The sequence below is a fragment of the Schistocerca americana genome, chromosome 1 (genome assembly GCF_021461395.2).
Source record: "Schistocerca americana isolate TAMUIC-IGC-003095 chromosome 1, iqSchAmer2.1, whole genome shotgun sequence".
Classification (NCBI taxonomy): domain Eukaryota; kingdom Metazoa; phylum Arthropoda; class Insecta; order Orthoptera; family Acrididae; genus Schistocerca; species Schistocerca americana.
The window spans coordinates 1,173,208,750-1,173,221,776 of record NC_060119.1 but is presented as its reverse complement, the minus strand read 5'-3'; positions in this window follow the sequence as shown (position 1 = coordinate 1,173,221,776).

The following is a 13,027-nucleotide window of genomic DNA, read 5'->3' as shown; positions in this document are numbered from 1 at the left end:
TGTGCAGCACTATGTTTTCTTTCATTTGTGGCTGCTTCAGCGATTTGTTTTATCGTTGTTTAATATTACCCGGTTCACTATCAACGGTGTTCAATATTTATGCCATTATCTAGAATTTTGGCACTGGAGCACATATCAACCACTGTTTCTTAAGGCTTCCTCTTTTTGACAATATTACTTTTGTCGTGTTCTTCTTTTTATTGCTTTTTTACTGTAATGCCTTTTATACGTTATAAGCTTATTACAGACTTCAACTATCGTATCCCCCTTTATATTCGCTGTTTCAATTAATTATTGAAAACTAGTGTATGCCGACATTAGCGACACCTGGTGGCTACTGTACGGCAGTTTGTTTTAAACAGTACTACTACTGACAACATTACTCGTGCATGTGATGTTATGTATATGTATTTGACGATGCTGGTACTGATTCCGCATTTAACATTTGACGATGCCACTATGGCTGCAGTACATTAGGACTTTTGTTTTTATGAAACACGTATGCCTCTCATATTTAAAGCGCACAAATGTAAATTTTATCAGTACTACTTTTCATTATAGTCGGTGTATTGTTCTTAAGCTGTATACAGCTTGCGGGTGTATTTCTGGTTTTTCCCATTTTTGCTGCAGATCTGATGATGGTCATTAAAGACCGAATCCGGTAATCTGTTAACAAAAAGTTTTTGACCATAGACATCAATTAAAGGAAACTTACTACATATACGGTTCACTGTTTTTTCACGACGATGTCGCAGTTTGTGTCACAACCAAACTTCACTAGTATTTTCCGATTCTGTTTTCGGTACAAACAGACGTACGTTGGCTGTAAATTAGGCTATACCATGTCTTTTCTCAAAGGCGTGGGAAAAGAGTGGCATCTATATTAAGTCCAAATCCCTATATAGTGTATCGCAGATATTTAAGTCCCGGGTTCGATGCCCAACCGTGTTGGGGATTTTCTCTGCTCGGGTTGTGGATGTTTGTGTTGTCCTCGTCATTTTATCATAATCATCATCATCATTCGTGACAGTGGCTAGACTGGGCGGTGAAAGAAATCGGACCGTGTAAAAATTGTGTCTTTGTCTAGGCGCTGATGATCGCACAGTTGAGTGCCGCACAAACCAAACATCACCATAATTGCAGATGCTAAACTGTATACATGGTGTTACAGAAATGGTGCGAAAACTGCGAGAGTCGTAGGGTGTGACTTGAGGAATTAATCGAGGACAGGCAGAAATGCTTCGTCAAGAGGTACTCTGTCTATTGACATGGTTAAGTATCAGTGTATGCGGCGTGTGTCTCAGAAATGTTGCGACTGACTTCGTGGGGATGTAAGTGTCTTCAGGAACGAATAGAGGATAGGAACTCCTGTCCAAAAACGTCATCTAACGGTGCAACAGGGCGTCGAAGTTAAATGTGCTGGCGCGTACCACTCGGCCACCCTTTCGACAGCAAACGTGACTTCTCTCGCTAACGGAACGTCTCGCAGTGTTGTTTGTTATTCAGTAATCGCGACTGATTGCCACGATCGCCAGCGAGAAAAGGGAGTTAGCTGCTGCGTTGAAACGCCTTATCTCCTATTGATGCGATTCTCTAATGCCCTAGTGGAGGACGTTTTCAGACGTCGGTTTCCATCTGCAGTCAACTTTTTCAAGGAACTCTCTAAAATCTCAGTTCTTTTTCGGTAGACAAGAAAGCAATGAACCACAGATGAAAATCTTTGTCCGAAACCGTCTTACACAAAGATCATCGCATTCATAGGGGACAGGACGTAAAAGGCAGCAGCTATATCCATCTCCTCAACTGACGATCGTGGCAGTCAGTCGCTATCACAGCAGAACAAACAACGTTGCGGGACGTCCCGTTAACATACAAAGTCACATAGGCAGCCAGTCTGTGGCGTCGTTGGATGACGTTTCCAGACACGGATTTCTATCCCCGATTTCTTCCTCAAGACGCGCTCTGCAACATCTCCACGTCTGTCGCAACATTTCTGGGACACACTGCATACATTTAATTTCCTTGCTATGTCGATGTACTACTGTTCCATTTATCTTGATCAATCAGAACATCTTTATGTCAAGAAGCAAAAGAAAACAAAAATGGTTCAAATGGCGCTGAGCACTATGCGACTTAACTTCTGAAGTCATCAGTCGCCTAGAACTTTGAACCGATTAAACCTAACTAACCTAAGGACATCACACACATCCATGCCCGAGGCAGGATTCGAACCTGCGAACGTAGCGGTCGCTCGGTTCCACACTGTAGCGCCTAGAACCGCACGGCCACTCCGGCCGGCGTCAAGAAGCAAAATAAGCGTTATTCAAAACCCTGTCGTATCGTACCATTCTCGTGAACCTGGCGTAATAAAACACGTAACACAAACTTGATTTTGATGAAGCCTTTCTACTTACTCTTCATTTGTGTAGTTGTACACTGCATTCACGCAAATCTTCAGCTGGTGCCGGTTAACTGAATAACTGTGTGTTTCTCTTGCGTGCTCATTTGTTAATCGTGACGTCCGGCAAGAGGGCGAATTAACATTGCCCCGGAAGTTACGTAACTAACGGTCCCGCAGACAACGCAGTGTGTGGGTGGGGGGGGGGAGGGGGGGGAGGGGGGACAAATTGAATGTGGTGGTTTACTTAAAAATGTATTCTTATATCCAGGTTAGCCATGGAAACTCATTAAGGAGTAGCAGATAGATATTTCGTTTCGTTTCTTGTCTGGTGTTCACTAGAATGCTAGAGCCTGTGGAGCCAACAATGCACGTAGAGTTTTAATTCCCTACATCAGCTGTGGCCAGTAAGCAAAGTACCGCTCTGAACTGTGTTACTTCCTTTATTGTGTGTTTGCTTCAACTGTTGTTGACAACACTACGCACTCTCACAAACAATCATTTCAATCATTTAGGAATATCAACAGTGCAGGAAAAGAAAGATTGCTATTTACCGGTAAAGAACGCGTGTCAAGTTGCAGACAGGCACAGTTAAATGACAATCATCTAGTTTTCTTGTATATTCAGGGGCACTTCTAGAAGGAGGTCAAGGGGGACGGGGACGGTGCTAGAGGTGGGGTGAGGGGGGGGGGGTTGGGGGAATGCAATACAGCTTAACAAAAGGAGAGTTGGGGTCCTCCACCTGCAAACTGATAAAATCTGGTGTTGTTTGAAGCAGTTTTTGGTAAATGTTTTGAAGTTCGGGGTAAAAACGTGTCTACAGAAAGTGTGTGCCCGGGAAAATAATACGATTTGACCCAGGAGTCCGGCGACCTCGAAGTCTTTGTCTGGGATCAGCAATTTATGTGTTGGTAGGCATACCCGGCATATTATTGGTTATTGTAAGTAGTACATTAATATACATCTAATGTATATTAATAAATAATAAGACGACAGTTTTAAGTTAAATGATATTTATTGGTTTATTTTCCGCTCTTATTCTTTTCTTAAAATGCGTTTGAAATAGTGCAACCTATATTGCTACATGAGTATAAAAAAAAGATTGAATCTGTTGCAGTAATACATTCGCTAATTTCTGTAGTCATTTTGTCTAGTGTAATATGACACTCCGTTGGAGAATGCTGGTTTTTGTGATACAGGCTGCTTTTAAATGCTAGCATTAAGGCAAAATCACAATACGCACAAATATGTCACATTTAAATGATGCCCAAAACTGAAAATTAAAGGCCCGCCGGGACGAAGTAATAAAAAATTCTTATAGTCTTCCAGCGATAAGTTACACGATTACAGCAGATACACATTAAAGTTGATTACGAAAGTGAAACGGGAGAAAGGTCCGACGATTTGAAAGTCGGAAGTATAGGTCAATACAGCGACGCAGAATTTGAAATCGGACCACCGATTGAACACCGTTCTTCTGTTTCCAGACATGGAGGAAAATGTGCCTTCTAGCGCTAACAGAGGATTCTTCCAATCTGAATGAAGAAACTAAAGAAAAAAGTATAAATAGCTGACAGTGGAAAGCCTCAGGGTCCCTCAAAAAAATCATTCAACTGCGATTACTATTACAATTATACTGAAACAAGTCAGAAAATTCATGTATTCAACGCATCATTTAAGATCTTCACTGACTCTCCGTCTTGGGTCGAATGAGAGAAACACCTGTATAATCGTTCCTTGGTACACTATGTGATCAAAAGTATCCGGACACCTGGCTGAAAATGACTCCGTGGCGCCCTCCATCATAATATGGTGGTGTCCCACCCTTAGTCTTGATGACAGCTTCCACTCTCTGGTGAATACGTTCAATCAGATGCTGGAAGTTTTCTTGGGGAATGGCAGCCCATTCTTCACGGAATGCTGCACTGAGGAGAGGTATCGATGTCGGTCGGTGAGGCCTGGCACCAAGTCGCCGTTCCAAAACATCCCAAAGGCGTTCTATAGGTTTCAGGTCAGGACTCTGCGCGGGCCCGTCCATTACAGGGATGTTATTATCGTGTAGCCATTCCGCCACAGACTGTGCATTATGAACAGGTGCCCGAACGAGTCGAAAGGTACAATCACCATCCCCGAATTCCTCTTCAACAGTGTGAAGCAAGACGGTGCTTAAAACATCAATGTAGGAATGTGCTGTGATAGTACCACGCAAAACAACAAGAGGTGCAAGCCCCCTCCATGAGAAACACGACCACGCCATAACACCATCGACTCCGAATGTTACTGTTGGCGCTACACACATTGGCAGATGACGTTCACCGGGCATTCGCCATACCCGCACCCTGCCATCGGATCGCCATATTGTGTACCGTGATTTGTCACTCCACGTAACGTTTTCCCACTGTTCAGTTGTCCAAATGTTTACGCTCCTTACACCAAGCTAGGCGTTGTTTGGTATTTACCGGCGTGATGTGTGGCTTATGAGCAGCCGCTCGACCACAAAATCCTAGTTTTCTCACACCCCGCCTAACTGTCATAGTACTTGCAGTGGATCCTGATGCACTTTGAAATTCCTGTGTGACGGTCTGGATTGACGTCTGCCTATTATACATTACGACCCTCTTCAACTGTTGGCGGTCTCTGTCAGTCAACCGACAAGGTCGGCCTGTAAACGTTTGTGCTGTACTTGTCCCTTCACGTTTCCACTTCACTATCACATGATGAAATCGGAAACAATGAACCTAGGGATGTTTAGGAGTGTGGAAATCTTGCGTACAGACGTATGACACAAGTGACACCCAATCACCTGATAACGTTCGAAGTCCATGAGTTCCGTGGAGCACCCCATTCTGCTATCTCACGATGTCTAATGACGGCTGAGGTCGCTGATATGGAGTACCTGGCAGTAGGTGGCAGCACAATGCAGCTAATATGAAATGTATGTTTCTGGGGGTGTCCCGATACTTTTGATCATATAATGTATGTTAAAAATCGTTAAATCGGACCATGTTTTATGTTGTTATACTTTCAGAATCTCCTAAGCTGTCAACCAAGTTCGTATTAGCTCAAATTTATAGCTATTTGCTCTTGTGCCTTTCTGCTTCTGGCAGAGAATCCACCTCTGTTCAGTGACGTCTTCAACCCACTTGTAGAGCGCACTAAGCGTACTGTTCTACCGCTAAGGATAGCACAGCGACATAACAGATTTTTCTTATATCATTGAAAAACGTTCAGCACCAACGTTAACATCGCTTATCTCACTGGACTCTCTCTTTAAGAAGTTTCTAATATCTTCAGAAATGTAAACAATTCAATGAGACAAGAATATCTAATTCAGACTCTCTATAGGTACGATAGTTAAACTATTGAACATGGAAGAAAATTATTTCGATATCTTGAACCGCTCACGAGAGATATGGACATTATGTTTTAATCCATTATACACTGGAGTGTTAAACGGCAACTTATAATCCGTTAAATAGACTGTTATCGGTCCAATTTCACTGGAGGTTTGTGGGTGGTGTCCTTCATCTGCCAGTCAGCTGCATTTTTTCAGCGGTTTTGACACACTTCCTACCTCCAGTAATGAATCTAAGGCTGCTACATCGCGCTAGTACATACATTATATCGTATATATAATCTGTAGCGCCGCGACCCTTTCTTTGAACAGATTATTATTCAACTTTAAGGAAAGTAAGAATGAGCAGCATGGAAGCGCCATAGAGTTTTGCATTAACGGCCATGGGTTAGTAAACACTAGTGTGAGAACATGTTAGTCACAATAACAGACAAGCCACTGGATTGCGGATCGTAGATAGCTCAGAGGGTATATATATATATATATATATATATATATATATATATATATATATATATATATATATAACTCTGTATTTTAAGGCGGGGAGCACTTGACACCGCTGGAAGCAATCAATACCACCAGGATGCCAAGGCAACGCCAGACAGCGAGACCGCTGGGCTGCGTCAGCTGAAGCCGCAGGTTCGAGACCTTGTTGCACCCGCTGTCGTTCACGAGACTTTACGCCACCGCCCTGCCAGTATGCAGTTCTTACCTGCCACCGACTTCTGTCCGACGGCAGCGAGATGTATCCCACAGGCACCAGACTCCAGCTGCCGCCACCCAAGTGGGTGCCATGGCAGCACAATACAGCACACCACTGACGTCAACGGCCGTGGCTTACAGATGCTGCCAGCCTCAGCAGCATGAGGCGCCGTCGCAGAAGCATGAGAAGAGAGCCGTCAACCCTTCATCAACCCCAGCAAGGGTCAATGAGGGAAGGGGTGCCTGTCTAATTACACCGTATATCGAAATCAGTCGAAGTTCCTTGTAACTGTTAACAGAGTTCGGCCAGGAACCCCTCGTCCCTATCATCAAACGAGAGCGACAGATCTAAAAGTTTGTGTGTGGTGCATGCAATCATTTTATTTAAAATAATTAAATCTGGTAACAAATTCTATTAACAAGTGTGACAGTGGAATCATTGTAACATATAAAGCAAGGTTACCCAAAATAATATAACTTCCGTAAAAAGTGAAAATTAGGTATGTAACAGTTTCTGTGAAATAGGGATAGTGGAACATAATGATTTAATTGGTAACGATATATAGCGAGGCGTTAAATTTTCTCTCGATGTCAAAACATGTTTCTGCGATAACTCAGTTCCCGTATGTAAGAGCATGCAAGCACTGAGGGAACAAAAATCATGGAATACCTTCCAGTATCGTGTCGGACATCCTTGTGTCCTGCGAACCCTGCATGCCATGGAGTCAACAAGTCCTTGGAAGTCCCTTGCAGAAATATTGAGCCATGCTGCCTCTATAGCAGTCCATAATTACGAAAGTAGTAGTGTATGATGTGCAAGAACTAAACTCGGAATTGTACCCCGAAAATCTGCCCCGGTAGCTGAGTGGTCAGCGTGACTGAATTTCAGTCCTAAGGGCCCAGGTTTGATTCCTGGCTGGGTCAGAGGTTCTTTCCAGTCAGAAAATGTGTGTTGTGTTGTCCTAATCATCATCATTTCATCCCCATAGACGCGCAAGTCACCGAAGTGGCGTCAAATCGAAAGACTTGCACAATCGAAATACTTGCACCCGGCGAACGGTCTACCCGACGGGAGGTCCTAGTCGCGCGATATTTTATTTAGCCCGTAAAGGTTCCATTGGACGCATGTAGGGCAATATGGGTGGCCAAATCATTCGCTGGAACTGTCCAGAATGTTCTTCAAACGAATCGTGAACAGTTGTGGCGCAATGACATGATATCGTTGTTCGGGAACATGACTTCTATAAAGGCTAGAAACACAGCCATTTGCAGTCAATGAAGGTTCAGTGGGACCTCAGCACTCAGTCCATTGCATGTGAACACAGCCCAAACCATTATGGAGCCACCACCAGTTTACAGAGGGAGTTGTTGACAATTTGGTTCCATGGATTCGTGCCGTCTGCACCGCACTCGAATCCTACCATCAGTTCCAACCAACTCATCTAACAATGTCACGCTATTCCAATCGTCTAGGCTCCAACCGATATGGTCACGAGCCGAGGGGAGGCTCCGCACATTAACGCCAAATTTCACCGCACTGTCCAAAGCCATACGTTCGTCGTACGTCGTACAATTGATTCTGCGTTTATTTCATTCAGTGTTGCTTGTCTGTTAGCACTGACAACTCTACGCAGACGCCTCTACTCTCGGTCGTTAAGAGAAGGCCGTCGGCCACCGTGTTGTCCACGGAGAGTGATAATGCCTGTAATTTGGTATTCTCGGCACACTGTGATTCTAGGTGTATTGGATTCCCTAACAACTTCCGAAATGGAATGTCCCATACGTCTAGCTCCAACTACCATTTAGCGTTCAAAACCTATTGATACCCGTCTTGCAGCAGTAACTGCGTCGGAAACGTTTTCACATGAAACACCTGGGTACAAACAACAGCTCTGACAATGCTCTGTTCTTCTGTAGCTTGTGCAGGCGACACTACCTCCATCTGTATATTTGCATACCGCTGTGCCTTGAATTTTAACACATCACTATATTTTTTAATTAAAAGATGGAAAGATGTCAGGATAAAAGTTACACCAAGTCCGATGGCAGATAGAAAGCAATGTTCAAGAATAACTGTCCTAACTAATATCTTATAGACTATTTCCTTTTATGCCAATGTTCTAATTCGACCCTAAGTAAACAGTTCATTGACATTCAAACACTCAATATATAGAAGAAAAAACAAATGCAGGATAACCAGCGGATACCCTGTTATTATTACCAGCGTTATTGTCCTTTGTGGGAAACGCGTCTTAGTCATATATATTCCAACGCCCACTTTCATAAATTCTGCAAGTTGGACACACCCTGTTGTCACAGGGCTGTCGGATTACACTATCCCATTCTTGGAGATAGAACTAGGAGTGCATAACACATCACAGCCAAGTTTACAAGATTAGATGACACAAAAATTTAAAAGAAATGATGGACTTTGAAATTAACTAAATAACTGAAATGGATGTTTCAATACAACCAACTGGTTAGCCGTCAACATGTATCTTGCCTACTGGTATAATTGAATACACAGTTTTCATATTAACACAAATCTAAGAAAGAGTACCCTAAACATTTATACGAAGACGGTCAAATGCTGCTTAAATATCTCTGCAAATCCTTTTAATTTGTGATCAGTAAAAAGTATGTACGCCAGAAGTCAATTATACATTAGTAGAAAAGTTAATTCTCTGGTTTATGTGGACATACTTTGAAAGTGAAGAAACCACTGGACAACATCTACTTAGATGATTAAGAACTTTTGTATTCACGCTGAGGGTAGTTTTAAATGAAATGAGAGCGGATACGTTTTAGATTAGGAGGTTAAAGCAGCTTCGTAGTGCTACTCACAAGGGAACCTCCCCATCGCATCCCCCTCAGATTTAGTTATAAGTTGGCACAGTGGACAGGCCTTGAAAAACTGAACACAGATCAATCGAAAAAACAGGAAGAAGTTGTGTGGAACTCTGAAAAAAATAAGCAAATTATACAAACTGAGTAGTCAATGTGTTAGATATACAAAATCAAGGTATGATCGAGCTATGGAGCATCGTGCTCCCGTGGTTAGCGTGAACAGCTGCGGAATGAGAGGTCCTGGGTTCAAGTCCTTCCTCGCGTGAAAATTTTAATTTTTTATTTTCAGTTTATGTGACAAACTCTTCTGTTTTCATCACTTTTTTTGGAGTGATTATCACATGCCCAAGAAAACCTAAATCGGGCAAGGTAGAAAAATCTTTTTACCCATTCGCTAAGTGTACAAGTTAGGTGGGTCGACAACATATTCCAATCATGTGACGCACATGCCGCCACGAGTGTGGTATAGAATATATCAGACGTGTTTTTCTTTGGAAGAATCGGTTGATCTATGACCTTGCAATCAAATGTTTTCGGTTCCCATTGGAGAGGCACGTCCTTTCGTCTACTAATCGCACGGTTTTGCAGTGCGGTCGCAAAACAGAGACACTAAACTAATTACAGTGAACAGAGACGTCAATGAACGAACGGACAGATCATAACTTTGAGAAAATAAAGAATGTAAAATTTTCACTCGAGGGAAGACTTGAACCATGATCTCACGTTGCGCAGCTGCTCACGCTAACCACGGGACCACGGTACTCCTGGGCTCACATTGTCCTTTATATTGCATATATTAGCCATCGACTACTCACTTTGTATATTTTGCTTATTTTTTCATAGTTCCACACAACTTCTTCCTGTTTTCTCGATTGATCTGTGTTCAGTTTTTCAAGGCCTGTCCACTGTGCCAACTTATAACTAAATCTGAGGGGGGTGCGATGGGGAGGTTCCCTTGTCAGTAATATCATCGCTGAATGAAAATGCCAAAGAGAAACCGCTTGCTGCTTCCTTATGACGCCAAGAATTACAGAGTTGTACTAGGTCAATATTTGACGGGTCGCTGAATTCAAATACAAGGATCATACAAGAAACGCGCAACACCGCAATTTCTGGAACGATTCCCCTGGGTGGCAAGACTTTTGTAAGAAACAGAGAAGCGGTCCGGTGATAGGTAAATTTTTTTTCTTGCTTCTCCACCCGTGGCGCTATCAAACTTAGCCAATTAACCCTAAGAAACGAAGTACAAGACGACATCAATTACGGGCCAATCGCCAACTTTTACGAAGCTGTGGAAATGCCCATCCAGCTATGCTGGTGCCTTCATTCTGCCATTTCTTTGCAGAACCTGTTCGAAAAGTCTCTCTTTACGTCCATTGCATAAGTTGTTCCAGTTTCTGAAGAGCACCGCTGCGTTTAGGAGCATAAAAATTGGTAAGCAGTTCCTGCTTTCTTCATCATCCGCCACCTCTCTCGCCCCCTCACTGTCCCCACAAATCTCCAACCTTCCTCTTCCTCGCTCTCTCTCTCTCTCTCTCTCTCTCCCTCTCTCTCTTCCTCTCCATCTCTTTCTTTCTATCTGTCATTCGGTCTCCATTAACTTGAAACGCCCCTCGGATTTCTCTCTCGTTCCCTTTCTCACTTCCTTTCTTTCTTTCTCTTTTCTTGCTTTATTCTTCTCTAGTTTGCTGCTTGATCTCTCTCTCTCTCTCTCTCTCTCTCTCTCTCTCTGGTCTGTGTGTGTGTGTGTGTGTGTGTGTTTGTGTGTGTGGCTTGTTCTTATGTAGATGTAGTACATGTGATGGTCCAATGGTCCACTAACTCTGATAACTTTTTTCCCAGCAATATCGTGTAGATCCCTTCTAAGTTGTTTTGACAGCATTTCATAATATGCTGTGACACATTCAGATATAAAATTTCTGAAACGAAGTTCAGTGTCAGCCTGCAACGGACACTCAGTTCATGATGACTGCGCACTATAATAATTTGATTCCGTTTATTAATGAATTCGGTAGTCTGGCGTATTCCAAAACTACGTTCACCAGTATTATTGCAAAAGTAACTTATTTTGTTCTATTACATGGATGGTGTTGTGGTTACATTGCGCAAACGCACGTATCAGTGTATGTGTGTGTGTTTTACTAAGTGGCTGAATGGGAGTCGTACCTGCAGTCCAGCCCTCTGCAAAGCGTCCTATTTGACCTATTAATAACGCCATTGCAGCACATTTTATAAATGGACTCAAGTTTCAGTTTTTCATCATCTTCGCCGTATTCCATTTAATCATATTCCTTCGAGATACTGAAACTGTGTCGTACAATAGAAACTTCCGTTTTCCCACCCGTGGCACCTTCGAGCCCGTGAGCAGCAACACAAGCTGTCCAAGTCCTGGCAGCCAGTGATCCAGCTCCAAGAATATGCCCGTGGTCGCCAGATGGCAGCTGCTCGAAGCTCTGGTGCAGCAGGAGAAAAGAATGCCATACTCGAATAGAGCAAGCGATAGCCTCGCGTATAGCCATCCGTCAACAAGCATCTTGACTATGGACGTTTCAGTGAAGTTCCTCAACACTGACATCGATTTGTCCCCTGATAAGCGAGAAGAGATAGTATACGGGGAAACAACTTGGAATAGGGTCAGAGCACAGTAGGGATGCCGGACCGAGCATAATTCACCAGACAACCATAGGTCGGAGAAGCACCATACTGGAGCTAAGGCCATTAAAGAAGAACGAAACAGCGTCGAGTGCGCGGATATCTCGCTAGGTAAACATGTTTGTTTGTATGAATGTGTGGTGTCTTTGCATTCGGAGATGTCCGATAGAACAGCCACAACGCATTCATTTAATTAATAGGCAACGGATCCCCCCTCTTCAGTGCGGATTCACCATTACGTCCAACCTCCTGCGGCAGTCTTACAGTAGCGAGCATGGAAGACATGGACAGGGACTGTGGATAGGTGGGATTGTGTACGAATGTGGGAGGTGCGAGGGGCGAACCGAGACAGGCCGTGCAGTAGCGATAAATACTGGGTTCTGGTGGCGTAGTGGTTAAAGTAACTGCCTAAAGCGGGGATCCCCGGTCCGAGATCCTGTGCGGCGCACTGGTCGCCGCTGATTCCGCATCAAGTCCCGATGCAGCTGGCATCAGTATTTCCTTTCTTTAGCTTTCTCCCCCTCTAGCCCGAATTTACATACACTTGTTCGGGTGTTCGCAGCAAATATTCTAGAAGCTGGGCTGGTAGAGGTCGTTAGCTTTGTACCGATGTTAAAGAATTTTCTGTGAAACATGTGACTACCGAAAAAGCATTTAATATGTAATTTCTATTAGTTTCTTCACCATTGTTTTAGTTCGCACATTGTGACGTATGCCTACTGTATCCTACTTAGCGGTATAAGAGGTAACTCATGCTCTCTGTATATTAAAGATATGCTCTTTGTATATTAAAAATAACAACAACAAAAAACACGTGGCACTTGGATTTCGTTACTACAAGAAAGTGTCCAAAATAAGACCGTGATTTGGTTTTTGGTTTTTAAAAAGTAAAAAGAAGCGAAAAACATGTTTTAAAAGCATGTACATTTGCTGTATAATGTTATGTAGCATTTACATTTTACTTATAGGCAATATAATTAAAATGTATTACAAAACTAATCGCCATACACAATTCAGTTAAAGAATTAGAAAGTTAGTTGCTTTATAAAAATAATCAAAACAACGGTAAA